We start from the raw sequence: 12,830 nt of genomic DNA, 5'->3' as shown, positions 1-12,830 counted from the left end.
GCAGAGTTTACAGAGACAGTTTGTCAACAGTGTACACACACACATATACACACACAGTGTCTCTGCAGCTTCAGTATGTGTGTCACTTTCAACTTCAGAAATTCCATCAAATCTAGAAAATAACAAAACAAAAACAGTCTCCCTTTATGCCACCTTGCTGACAAAACTGCTATAGTGATGCTTTGGCACAGATAAACAGGAAAACAAAAGGCTCAAAGCTGAAGAAGTATCACCTCTCACGCATTTGAAATGGGGTGCTTTGTTGAATTTGTGTCAGGATCCAAGAGTTGATAGGACACCTAGATAAAGCCATCAAAGGAAGTTGAGCACCAGTATACAGTTTGACTGTTTTTACCATGTTTTGCCGTTATAGTTAGAATTCTTGTTCTACTGAATTCTATAAACATACAACTATAATCTAAACTATCCTTATATCTACATGTATATTTTACACATTCATTTTACACATATAGATCAGACACTGAGACTATCCAAGCCAAACAGTCTGTAGTACACATTGACATTACAGGGGCTCTGCAGCATTACCAGTATGATCCTATAATTTTTAAATGTGAGATCATTCAAAGAGCTATGCTGAACAGATTACTACAATCTTCACTACCACTTTCATGTTCTTTCCCCCAGCTCCACAGACTCACAGGTGGTGTGCTTGGTTTTTCTACCTGTTAGCTTCTATCAGATGTGTAGCACATGTGCCTGTGTTTCTGGGACCTGAGCCAAATCTAACTTTGGACCGCTTTACGGTACACTGTGAGAAAAAGAACCAAGATGGTTGACTGCTTCAGGTAAACTTTCAATAGCCTGATTAAAAAGGTCAACGTGTTCGTGGTAAATGTCCAACAAACAAACTAAAAATAGGCGACTGACTATTTGTTTACCTCCAAATACAGATCGAAAACCTTGTGTTTGCCTCTTTACATTTGTTAGTACCAAATTCTGGGGTATCCTAATGGTTCTATATCGTAATCACAGCCTCTATACCATATCACACAGTCATATCTATTGGCTTTCAATACATTTCGTCAGGCATAAGTCCGCTGTGGCATGCTAGCATGATTTGCTGATAGAGTGTGAAAAGAGGGTAAAAGAGGATATGGTGGATAAGATGCAGGCAGGTGAACTGTAGGACTATATTTCATGCTCGTCTTGAGGATAGGGAGGGTCAAGAGGAGTTCCTCTGATCTGTTCTTTATTAAAAAGCTCTACTGCCTAGTGCCTGCTTACTCTACTATAGTTGGCTCACATTAACAGAGTGGTTAAGGGAAAACACATGAGATCAATATATCACATCTATTCTCGTATGAAACCAAGCATTGGCCAACAGTATAACAAATACTGATCTTAATCTGTTACCAGATCTGTTCAAGTTCTGTTCATTCCTTCAATATGAAACAGCAGTGGAAGCTGGCAGATAGAAAATAACAGAAGTGTGAAGATATGTGGTAATTTTCTAAGCTGAGGATATGGTGTTCTCGTAAGGTGTTGCGTAAGAGAGAGAAAACAGAAAACAAGACATCATGGAGGCAAAATCCCATAAATCAGAAAATGGCCACTAATGCATCACAGAGTTTAATGATACTCACGTCAACTACTGTATTTCATTTCAAATAGGGGGTGCTTATATTTGTCTTGTTTCACACATGTGGAAATGGAAATGTATTTTTTGCATATCCCACTAGCCAAGACACCCTCAGAGATTGGGGTCACAGCCAGGGATCAGCCATTATTGAAGGTGTCCCCGGAGCAATTAGGTTTAAGCACCTTGCTCAAGGGCAGATCGACAGATTTTTCACCTAGTCGACATGGGGATTTGAACTAGCAACCTCTTGGACACTGAAATGTGGTCACTGGATTAACTCCAAGTTTGTTTGCTGATCTTGAATGATAATTATGTGGTCAGGGCTTACTTTTCAGAGCAATCTACGTGCCTCTGCACACCACATACTGCAACTCTTTGTTGAGTGTTCTCACAGTAACTTGAGTTCAGTAAACCACTGATGGTGACAACTATCCAAGACCATTATCCACCACAAAATGTTTTTTTTTTAAATCGTAAAATCCTTCCACTCTCTCACATTATCAGAGGGAGACTAAATGTCATCAGTGAAATTCTCTCAGGTCTAGGGAGGCAATATCAATGAGTGATATGGCCAAACCCAGTCAAACTCATTCTGCTGCTTAAACTTCAGAGGTGTGTGTGTGACATTTGAAATTCCTGTATGGCGTGACCTTTGAGGTAGGAGAACAGGATGAATCACCAAATACATCTGGTGTCACTCATTCTCCATGCAACTAAAATTACCTGATTTATCTACGGTGAGCTCCAAAAGTATTGGGACAGTGTCAAATGTTTTGTTGTTTTTGGCTCTGTAATCCAGCACTTTAGATTTGAAATGGTACAATGACTATAAGGTTAAAATTGATGGTATTTTCATCAAATCAAATCAAATTGTATTGGTCACATACACATGGTTAGCAGATAGTAATGCAAGTGTAGCGAAATGCTTGTGCTTCTAGTTCTGACAGTGCAGTAATATCTAACAAGTAATCTAACAATTCCCCAACAAGTGCCTAATACAGACAAATCTACAGGGGTGAATGAGAATATGTACTTGTAAGTATATGGATAAGTGATGGCCGAGCGGCATAGGCAAGGTGCAGTAGATGGTATAAAATACAGTATATACATGTGATATGAGTAATGTAAGATATGTAAACAATATTAAAAGTGGCATTATTTAAAGTGTCATTGTTTAAAGTGACTAGAGATCCATTTATTAAAGTGTCCAGTGATTGGGGCTCAATGTAGGCAGCAGCCTCTCTGAGTTAGTGATTGCTGTTTAGCAGTCTGATGGCCTTGAGATAGAAACTGTTTTTCAGTCTCTCGGTCCCAGCTTTGATGCACCTGTACTGACCTCGCCTTCTGGATGATAGCGGGGTGAACAGGCAGTGGCTCGGGTGGTTGTTGTCCGTACCAGGCAGTGATGCAACCGGTCAGGATGCTCTCGATGTTGCAGCTGTAGAACCTTTTGAGGATCTCAGGACCCATGCCAAATCTTTTTAGTTTCCTGAGGGGGAAAGGCTTTGTCGTGCCTCTTCACAACTGTCTTGGTGTGTTTGGACCATTCTAGTTTGTTGTTGATGTGGACACCAAGGAACTTCAAGCTCTCAACCTGCTCCACTACAGCCCCGTCGATGAGAATGGGGGCGTGCTCGGTCCTCCTTTTCCTGTAGTCCACAATAATCTCTTAGTCTTGGTTATGTTGAGGGATAGGTTGTTATTCTGGCAACACCCGGCCAGGTCTCTGACCTCCTCCCTGTAGGCTGTCTCATCGTTGTCGTTGATCAGGCCTACCACTGTTGTGTAGTCTGCAAACTTAATGATGGTGTTGGAGTCGTGCCTGGCCATGCAGTCCTGGGTGAACAGGGGAAGGAGGGGACTGAGCACGCACCCCTGGGGAGCTCCAGTGTTGAGGATCAGCGTGGCAGATGTGTTGCTACCTACCCTCACCACCTGGGGCCGGCTGTCAGGAAGTCCAGGATCCAGTTGCAGAGGGAGGTGTTTAGTCCCAGGATCCTTAGCTTAGTGATGAGCTTTGAGGTACTATGGTGTTGAACGCTGAGCTGTAGTCAATGAATAGCATTCTCACATAGGTGTTCCTTTTGTCCAGGTGGGAAAGGGCAATGTGGAGTGCAATAGAGATTGCATCATCTGTGGATCTGTTTGGGCGATATGCAAATTGGAGTGGGTCTAGGGTTTCTGGGATAATGAGTTGATGTGAGCCATTACCAACCTTTCAAATCACTTCATGGCTACAGACGTGAGCGCTACGGGTCTGTAGTCATTTAGGCAGGTTGCCTTTGTGTTCTTGGGCACAGGGACTTAGGTTTGCTGCTTGAAACATGTTGGTCTTACAGACTTAATCAGGGACATGTTGAAAATGTCAGTGAAGACACCTGCCAGTTGGTCAGCACATGCCCGGAGCACACGTCCTCGTAATCCGTCTGGTCCCGCAGCCTTGTGTATGTTGACCTGTTTAAAGGTCTTACTCACATCGGCTAGGGAGAGCGTGATCACACAGTCGCCTGGAACAGCTGATGCTCTCAATGATGCCTCAGTGTTGCTTGCCTCGAAGCGAGCATAGAAGTGATTTAGCTCGTCTGGTAGGCTCGTGTCACTAGGCAGCTCGCGGTTGTGCTTCCCTTTGTAGTCTGTAATAGTTTGCAAGCCCTGCCACATAAGACGAGCGTCGGAGCCGGTGTAGTATGATTCAATCTTGGCCCTGTATTGACGCTTCGCCTGTTTGATGATTCGTCGCAGGGCATAGCAGGATTTCTTGTAAGCTTCCGGGTTAGAGTCCCGCTCCTTGAAAGCGGCCGCTCTGCCCTTTAGCTCAGTGCGACTGTTGCCTGTAATCCATGGCTTCTGGTTGGGGTATGTACGTGCTGTCACTATGGGGAAGACGTCCTCAATGCACTTATTGATAAAGCCAGTGACTGATGTGGTGTAATGCCATCGGAAGAATCCCGGAACATGTTCCAGTCTGTGACAGAAAAACAGTCCAATGCACTTATTAATAAGCGCAATCACCGAGTCAGCGTATCGGTCAATGTTGTTCTCTGAGGCTGACGGGAACATATTCCAGTCTGCGTGATCAAAAAAATCTTGAAGCGTGGCTTCCGATTGGTCAGACCAGCGTTGGAAGGTTCTCGTCACTGGTACATCCTGTTTGAATTTCTGCCTATAAGACAGAACGAGCAATATGCCGTCATGGTCAGATTTTCCGAAGGGAGGGCGGGGGAGGGCTTTGTATGCATCGTGGAAGTTAAGAGTAGCAGTGATCGAGAGTATTAGCCCTGCCTGCAATCAATATGCTGATAGAATTTAGGTAGTCTTGTTCTCAAATCTGCTTTGTTAAAATGCAGCCTCCGGATATATGGTTTCCAGTTTACATGGAGTCCAGTGAAATTCCTTGAGGGCCGTCTTGGTGTTCGCTTGAGGGGGAATGTACACAGCTGTGACTATAACTGATGAGAATTCTCTTGGTAGGTAAAATGGCAGGCATTTGATTGTGAGGAATTCTAGGTCGGGTGAGCAGAAGGACTTGACTTCCTGTATGTTGTTGTGATTACACCATGAGTCATTAATCATAAAGCATACACTCCCGCCCTTCCTCTTCCCAGAGAGGTGTTTATCTCTGTCGGCACGATGCATGGAGAAGCTCGGTGGCTGAACCGATTCCGACAACATACCCGAAAGAGCCAGGTTTCCGTGAAACAGAGAATGTTACAATGGATGGCAACACTCGAATTTCATCTTCCTTGTTGTCAAGAGACTGGACATTGGCGAGTACTATACTCGGGAGCGGTGTGCGATTTGCACGTCTACGGAGCCTGACCAGAAGGCGGCTCTGTCTGCCCCTTCTGCGGCGCCGTTGTTTTGGGTCGCCTACTGGGATGAGATCCATTGTCCTGTGTGGTGGTCCGAATAGAGGATCCGCTTCTGGAAAGTCGTATTCCTGGTTGTAATGTTGGTAAATTGACATTGCTCTTATATCCAATAGATCTTCGCGGCTGTATGTAATAAGACTTAAGATTTCCTGGGCTAACAATGTAAGAAATAATACCTAAAAAACGAAATACTGCAACGTTTCCTAAGAACGCGAAGCGAGGTGACCATCTCTGTCGGCAACATTTTCAGAGTATCCATATCGAGTTATCCATTTAGAAATTACAGAACTTTCTGTACATAGTCCCCCCATTTTTATGAGCGAGAAAGTTAGATGCACAAATATCATACCCCAAAGACATGCTAACAATAAAAGGGAAACCAGTGCAATAACAGAGGAGGTTAGTATTTTGGGGGGAGGTATGATATTTGTGCTTGTGTAACTCTTTCACTCATCGTTATTTACGATTCATTCAGGATTATCCGTAATCATGGTAGCACCCACATTAATGTAGAAGTGTTTAGAAATACAGTTGAAGTCGGAAGTTTACATTCACTTAGGTTGGAGTCATTTGTGGAGTGGTTTTTCAACCACTCCACAAATGTCTTGTTAACAAACTATAGTTTTGGCAAGTCGGTTAGGACATCTACTTTGTGCATGACACAAGTCATTTTTCCAACAATTGTTTACACACAGATTATTTCACTTATAATTCACTGTATCACAATTCCAGTGGGTCAGACGTTTACATACACTAAGTTGACTGTGCCTTTAAACAGCTTGAACAATTCCAGAAAATGATGTCAGGGCTTTAGAAGCTTCTGATAGGCTAATTGATATCATTTGAGTCAATTGGAGGTGTACCTGTGGATGTATTTCAAGACCTACAAACTCAGTGCCTCTTTGCTTGACATCATGGGAAAATCAAAAGAAATCAGCCAAGACCTCAGAAAAAAAATTGTAGACCTCTACAAGTACAAAAGTATCTATATCCACAGTAAAAACTAGTCTTATATCGACATAACCAGAAAGGCCGCTCAGCAAGGAAGAAGCCACTGCTCCAAAACCGCCATAAAAAAAGCCAGACTAAGGTTTGCAACTGCACATGGGGACAAAGATGTCCTCTGGTCTGATGAAACAAAAATAGAACTGTTTGGCCATAATGACCATCGTTATGTTTGGAGGAAAAAGGGGGAGGCTTGCAAGCCGAAGAACACCATCCCAACCATGAGGCACGGGGGTGACAGCATCATGTTGTGGGGGTGCTTTGCTGCAGGAGGGACTGGTGCACTTCACAAAATAGATGGCATCATGAAAAAGGAAATTTATGTGGCTATATTGAAGCAACATCTCAAGACATCAGTCAGGAAGTTAAAGCTTGGTCTCAAATGGGTCTTACAAATGGACAATGACCCCAAGCATACTTCCAAAGTTGTGGCAAAATGGCTTAAGGACAACAAAATCAAGGTACTGGAGTGGCCATCACAAAGACCTGACCTCAATCCTATAGAAAATATGTGGGCAGAACTGAAAAGGCGTGTGCGAGCAAGGAGGCCTACAAACCTGACTCAGTTACACCAGCTCAGTCAGGAGAAATGGGCCAAAATTCACCCAACTTATTGTGGGAAGCTTGTGGAAGGCTACCTGAAATGTTTGACCCAAGTTAAACAATTTAAAGGCAATGCTACCAAATACTAATTGAGTGTATGTAAACTTCTGACCCACTGGGAATGTGATGAAAGAAATAAAAGCTGAAATAACTATTATTCTGACATTTCACATTCTTAAAATAAAGTGGTGATCCTAACTGACCTAAAACAGGGAATTTCTACTAGGATTAAATGTCAGGAATTGTGAAAAACTGAGTTTAAATGTATTTGGCTAAGGTGTATGTCAACTTCCGACTTCAACTGTATATTATATTCTTATTTACAATAAAAGTGACTCCAAAATGACACAATACATTTACCATTAATTTCCATTGGGCACAAAATAATCTGAAACAACAAAAACAAACAACAAATGCATCCAAGGGTCACAATAGTCAGTTACTGAACCTTTTACTACTTGAATACACATATACAGTACCAGTCAAAAGTTTGGATACGCCTACTTATTCAAGGGTTTTTCTTTATTTTGTACATTGTACATACATTGCAGAATAATAGTGAAGACATCAAAACTATGAAATAACACATAAGGAATCATATAGTAACCAAAAATGTGTTAAACAGTTAAAAATATATTTTATATTTGAGATTCTTCAAAGTAGAATTGATGGGCGGCTAAGGGAACGCAGGAGTGAGAGGAGGTCTGGCCTGATCACACTCGTTCATCCGTAGTGGCTCGCTCATCTTCGAAGGAATCCGGAAGTCCCCGAAGGCTATTTTCCCGAGAGGATCCGATGCCACCCGAGCCTCCTCGAGAATCATTGATGACGGGTGAGTCTGACACACCAGAACCTATGCAACTGGGAAGGGCTAGGTTATCGCCTAGGGAACGTTCCCACACGCTAAGCTCCAATTGCTGTCAGTATTGTGGAGCTGGAGGACATTATATAGCCACCTGCCCTGTTAAGAGACCAGACACCTTACAAGCACTCTGGTGAGTCTGACTGGGAATCCTCTAAGTCCCATTACCCGTAGTCCTTTTTATGTGAGCTTGATGTGGGGAGACCAGTCTAAGTCTCTCCAGGTACTTATTGACTCTGGGGCAGATGAGAGTTTTATGGACGCTACCCTGGATTCAGAACTGGGTATCACTATCACTACTCCATGTTCCCATGGATGCCAGGGCATTGGACGGTCGCTCTATTGGTAGAATCACGCACAGCACAATTCCCATAAATATGCGGGTATCTGGTAACCACAGTGAGTCAATTCAGCTCCTCCTCATTGAGTCTCCCCACATACCTGTTGTTTTGGGTTTTTCTTGGCTCCAAAAACACAACCCAGATATTGACTGGACTATGGGTTCCATTCTGGGTTGGAGCCCATTTTGCCATTCACACTGCCTAAAGGCGGCACAGCCATCTCCGAAACATCTGTCTCCAGGATTAAGTACGGCCTCGGATCTCTCTGCCGTGCTCGTGCTCGTGCTACCTCCCTTCCTCCACATCGTCCCTACAATTGTGCTATTGACCTCCTTCCGGGCACCACACCGCCTCGAGGCCGGCTATATTCACTCTCCGGACCTGAGACCAAGGCCATGGAGGAGTACATTGAGGACTCACTGGCTGTTGGGAGCATTCAGCCTTCTACCTCTCCTGCTGGCGCAGGATTCTTCTTTGAGGGGAAAAAGGACAAGACCCTGCGTCCATGTATTGATTACCGGGATCTCAATGATATTACGATTAAAACTCAATACCCTCTACCACTCCTCTCCACAGCTTTCGAACCTCTCCAGTGGGCCACTATCTTCTCCAAACTCCAAATTTTCACAGCCGGCACCCTGGTCAGCCAGGTATGCGCCCAGGTAGGGCCCCAGGTGGCGCCCCTGGGGGGGGGGGGGGGGGGGGTACTGTTACGTCCCGATCTGTTTCACCTGTCCTTGTGATTGTCTCCACCCCTTCCAGGTGTCGCTTATTTTCCCCAGTGTATTTACCCCTGTGTTTCCTGTCTCTCTGTGCCAGTTCGTCTTGTCTGTTTCAAGTCAACCAGTGTGTTTTTCCCATGCTCCTGCTTTTGCTATTCTCTCTTTTGCTAGTCCTCCCGGTTTTAACCCTTGCCTGTTTTCTGGACTCCATACTCGCCTGCCTGACCAATCTGCCTGCCCTGACCTTGAGCCTGCCTGCCACTCTGTACCTCCTGGACTCTGATCTGGTTTTGACCTTTGCCCGTCCACGACCATTCTCTCGCCTACCCTTTTTGGAACTATTAAATATCAAATACTCAAACCATCTGTCTCCCATGTCTGCATCTGAGTCTGGCACTGAGCCCTTGTAAAGAGAGTGTCTTGTTCTTCTCCTAAAATCTGCTCCTGTATTCATCCCGGTCATCAGAAACAGAGCATAGGTGCATGTCTGACATAAATGTGTGCGCAATTACAATGATAATTTAATATGGTCAATTTCAGAAAATGTTAAAATAACATAAACATACTGTTGACAAGTAGGCTATGGTGTAATGGAATGTTTTGCGGGTTTTGACACTCTTTTGTAGGTGTCTCAACCAGCCATAAAATAATGCATATATGTCATTACAGGTCTAAATATATGTGTCATGACAGTTTTATGACCATATCATAACAACTGTCAAGTAAAGTGTTACCATCATTTCTAATCCAAAGTGCTAGTGTACTCTAGCACTTTGGATTAGAAATGATGGTAACACTTTACTTGACAGTTGTTATGATATGGTCATAAAACTGTCATGACACATATGACATATGACACAATAAATGTGTCACTGTCCCAATACTTTTGGAGCTCACAGTATTGTCAGGTTTATTAAAGATAAAGGTTCACCACACCACACTCCTCTGTAATGATGGCTCACAGTAAAAGTGAGAGTGTATAAAAGTGGTTCTATGGAAAGATAAAAATATATAACCATGAGTATACTGTTTATACCATGATATAATGTAAGCGCCCAAACCAAATGCACAAGCTACAGTATTACACTTACAGGACCAAAATACTGGTAAGCATAATAACTGAAAACCTGACTGGAATGTAACAGATTCCAGGTACCACTACTGTGAGAAATAAGGGGTGTTGGGCAAATATAATAAACTACTAGAAAAGGGGTGCTGAAACTACTAAATCAGAGTTGGCCTTTCTAACAGCCACCCCCACATTTACTGTGTAAATGTGAACTCTAAACAATAGGCTCTAACAAAGGGGATGACAGAAGGCCACTAGTGTGTGTTCATTTTCCTGAACAGGGAAGCAGAGTTGTGAAAGAGCCAGACAAGGAAAAGTCCAGTCCTTATGAGTGTCTGGCCACGTAGGGCATAGACATAGGGCATAGGCATCTGGCCAAGCAGGGTTTGGTTCTTTGTGCATCTGGCCACCCCGTCAGGAAGGTGCTTGAGGTCACCAAACCAGAGTGACATGGCGGACACCAGTGCAGGCTGTACAGCAGTTCTTGAAGAGGGGAGCCAACAGGGTGCAGTGGTGGACTCGGTGGCGGTCACCCCCTCTGCCCAAAAAAAGCCAACAGGAGGACCTCTGCAGTGATCTTGACCCCTGGCACGGTGTCGGCTGAAGACACCGGGACTGGAGACATCGGGGCCGCTGCAGCAGAGCTTGATGATGGTCTCAGGAGTGGATACTATGGTGGCTGGACCCACGAAGCAGCAACGGGCAGCAGCTACCAGACAGAGGACCTGGATCAGGAGGCTAGGCCTCCGCAGGGCAACAAGACGAAAGCCCTAGATCAGGAGGCCAAGACGCAGCAGGAGGGCTCAGCTGGGCCTCCGCAGCAACAACAGGTGAGGGCTCTGAAACTGCAGCTGAGGTGGGCTGGATCACCACAGCAGTCACGGGCCGAGATCTCAGGACAGCAGACAGCCAGACCCATGTCAGCGACAGGAAAGGACTGTGCAAGTCAGGAGCTGAGATCAGCTGGATCCCCACAACAGCGATAGGTAGAGATCTGATGACAGGAGACAGCTGCACACCTGAGAGGGAGAAAATGACACAAAGATGGGAGAGAGCTGGACCCCTGGTTCAGGAGACTGACTGATAGCCTGACAGAGCTAGCAACTTTGGGCCTGGACTGGGCTACAGACTGTGAGCTAGGGGACATTAGGGCTATGGGCCTACTGGGTTTGTAGACTGGGGATTTTATTTTACCTTTATTTAACTAGGAAAGTCAGTTAAGAACAAATTCTTATTTTCAATGACAGCCTAGGAACAGTGCCTTGTTCAGGGGCAGAACGACAGATTTTTACCTTGTCAACTCGGGGATTCAATCTTGCAACCTTTCGGTTACTAGTCCAACGCTCTAACCACTAGCCTACCTGCCGCCCCAGGGATCTAGCTTAGCAGGAAACTGTGAAGCCACTAGGTGATCAGGGAACTGAGGGCAGATTCTCTGGACCTACTGGAGCTATAGGGGCTATAGACTGAGGATCTAGTAGTGCAGAGAGTGAGGTGTCTCCTACTACAGGACACTGGACAGCTCGATCAGGAGGGTCCCCCACAGGGACTATCGGAGGGTACCCCACATGCAAGTCTGGAGGGTCCCCCACGGGGACGTCAGAAGGGTCTCCCGAGGTGAGGTCCTCTCCCTGATAGGATGCAACCAATATTCTGCCCACTGGTCATCGTGACCAGTGGAGGGGAAATGGCATGTCGTGTCTTGAGGCTTGTCTGCTCGTCTTCGTTCAGGGAGAGAAGACTCTGATGATGTGGGTGGTGACCAATACCTGGACTCTGCGTAGCTCTGAGACATCTTGGGCTGTGGTAGTGATGATATCCGGCTCAATGGACCATGAAAAATATTAAGGCGCTGATCCGAGAGGACCATGTAGAACGGGAACTAGTAGAGAGCTATTAGGTGCCAATAGACAGGGTTCAGCCACCAGAGGTCTGTCTGGCAAGAGGTCCAAGATATCTTCAGACAGGTTTATTCAAGATAAAGGTTCACCACACCACACTCCTCTGTAATGATGGTTCACAGTAAGAATGTGTATAAAAGAGGTTCTATGGAACGATACAAGAAAATAATAACCATAAGTAAAGGTTTACATACAATATACAGGCCCAGTAGACTGTTGAGGTATACATGCTAGTATCTACAATACAAATAATAAAATGCATATATACCCAGACCTAAAGGCTTCAATAAAGCATTCATATAGGCTTCATAAGCCCTGCATAAATGGGTCACCAATCACCTATAACCGTATTTCATGCTCTATAAAATATTAATAAATGTGGTCAAATAAATTGATGGTTATGTCCCAAAGTTATGCCACATTATGAATTTTTATAGAGCATGATATACAGTTATAGATGATTTTTGAAGCATCTATGTAGTGCTTATGAAGCCTATATGAAGCCTTCATAAGATGCACTTCAAATAATGCGGGACCCACAATCTCTATACGGCTTATGCCAAGATATAATGTATGAGGCAAAACCAAATACACAGGCTATATAATTAACCACTTACAGGATAAAGACCCAAATACTGCTAACCATAATAACTGAAAACATACTGGAATGTAACCGACGTCTGTGCATGTGCACAAGACCACGACCAACGTGGAATAGTAACTGTCCCACAAGGAAGGCACGGGCTATATTAGGCTACATGCTACATAAGGCTAAATACAGTACAAGGTAGCATGAGGATAAATAAAGGTTGTCAATGTCCATAAACATTGCTATTAATGAAAATATGTTTATAA

Source organism: Salvelinus sp. IW2-2015, linkage group LG4q.1:29 (genome assembly GCF_002910315.2).
Source record: "Salvelinus sp. IW2-2015 linkage group LG4q.1:29, ASM291031v2, whole genome shotgun sequence".
NCBI lineage: Eukaryota > Metazoa > Chordata > Actinopteri > Salmoniformes > Salmonidae > Salvelinus > Salvelinus sp. IW2-2015.
This window is presented reverse-complemented; position numbering follows the sequence as displayed.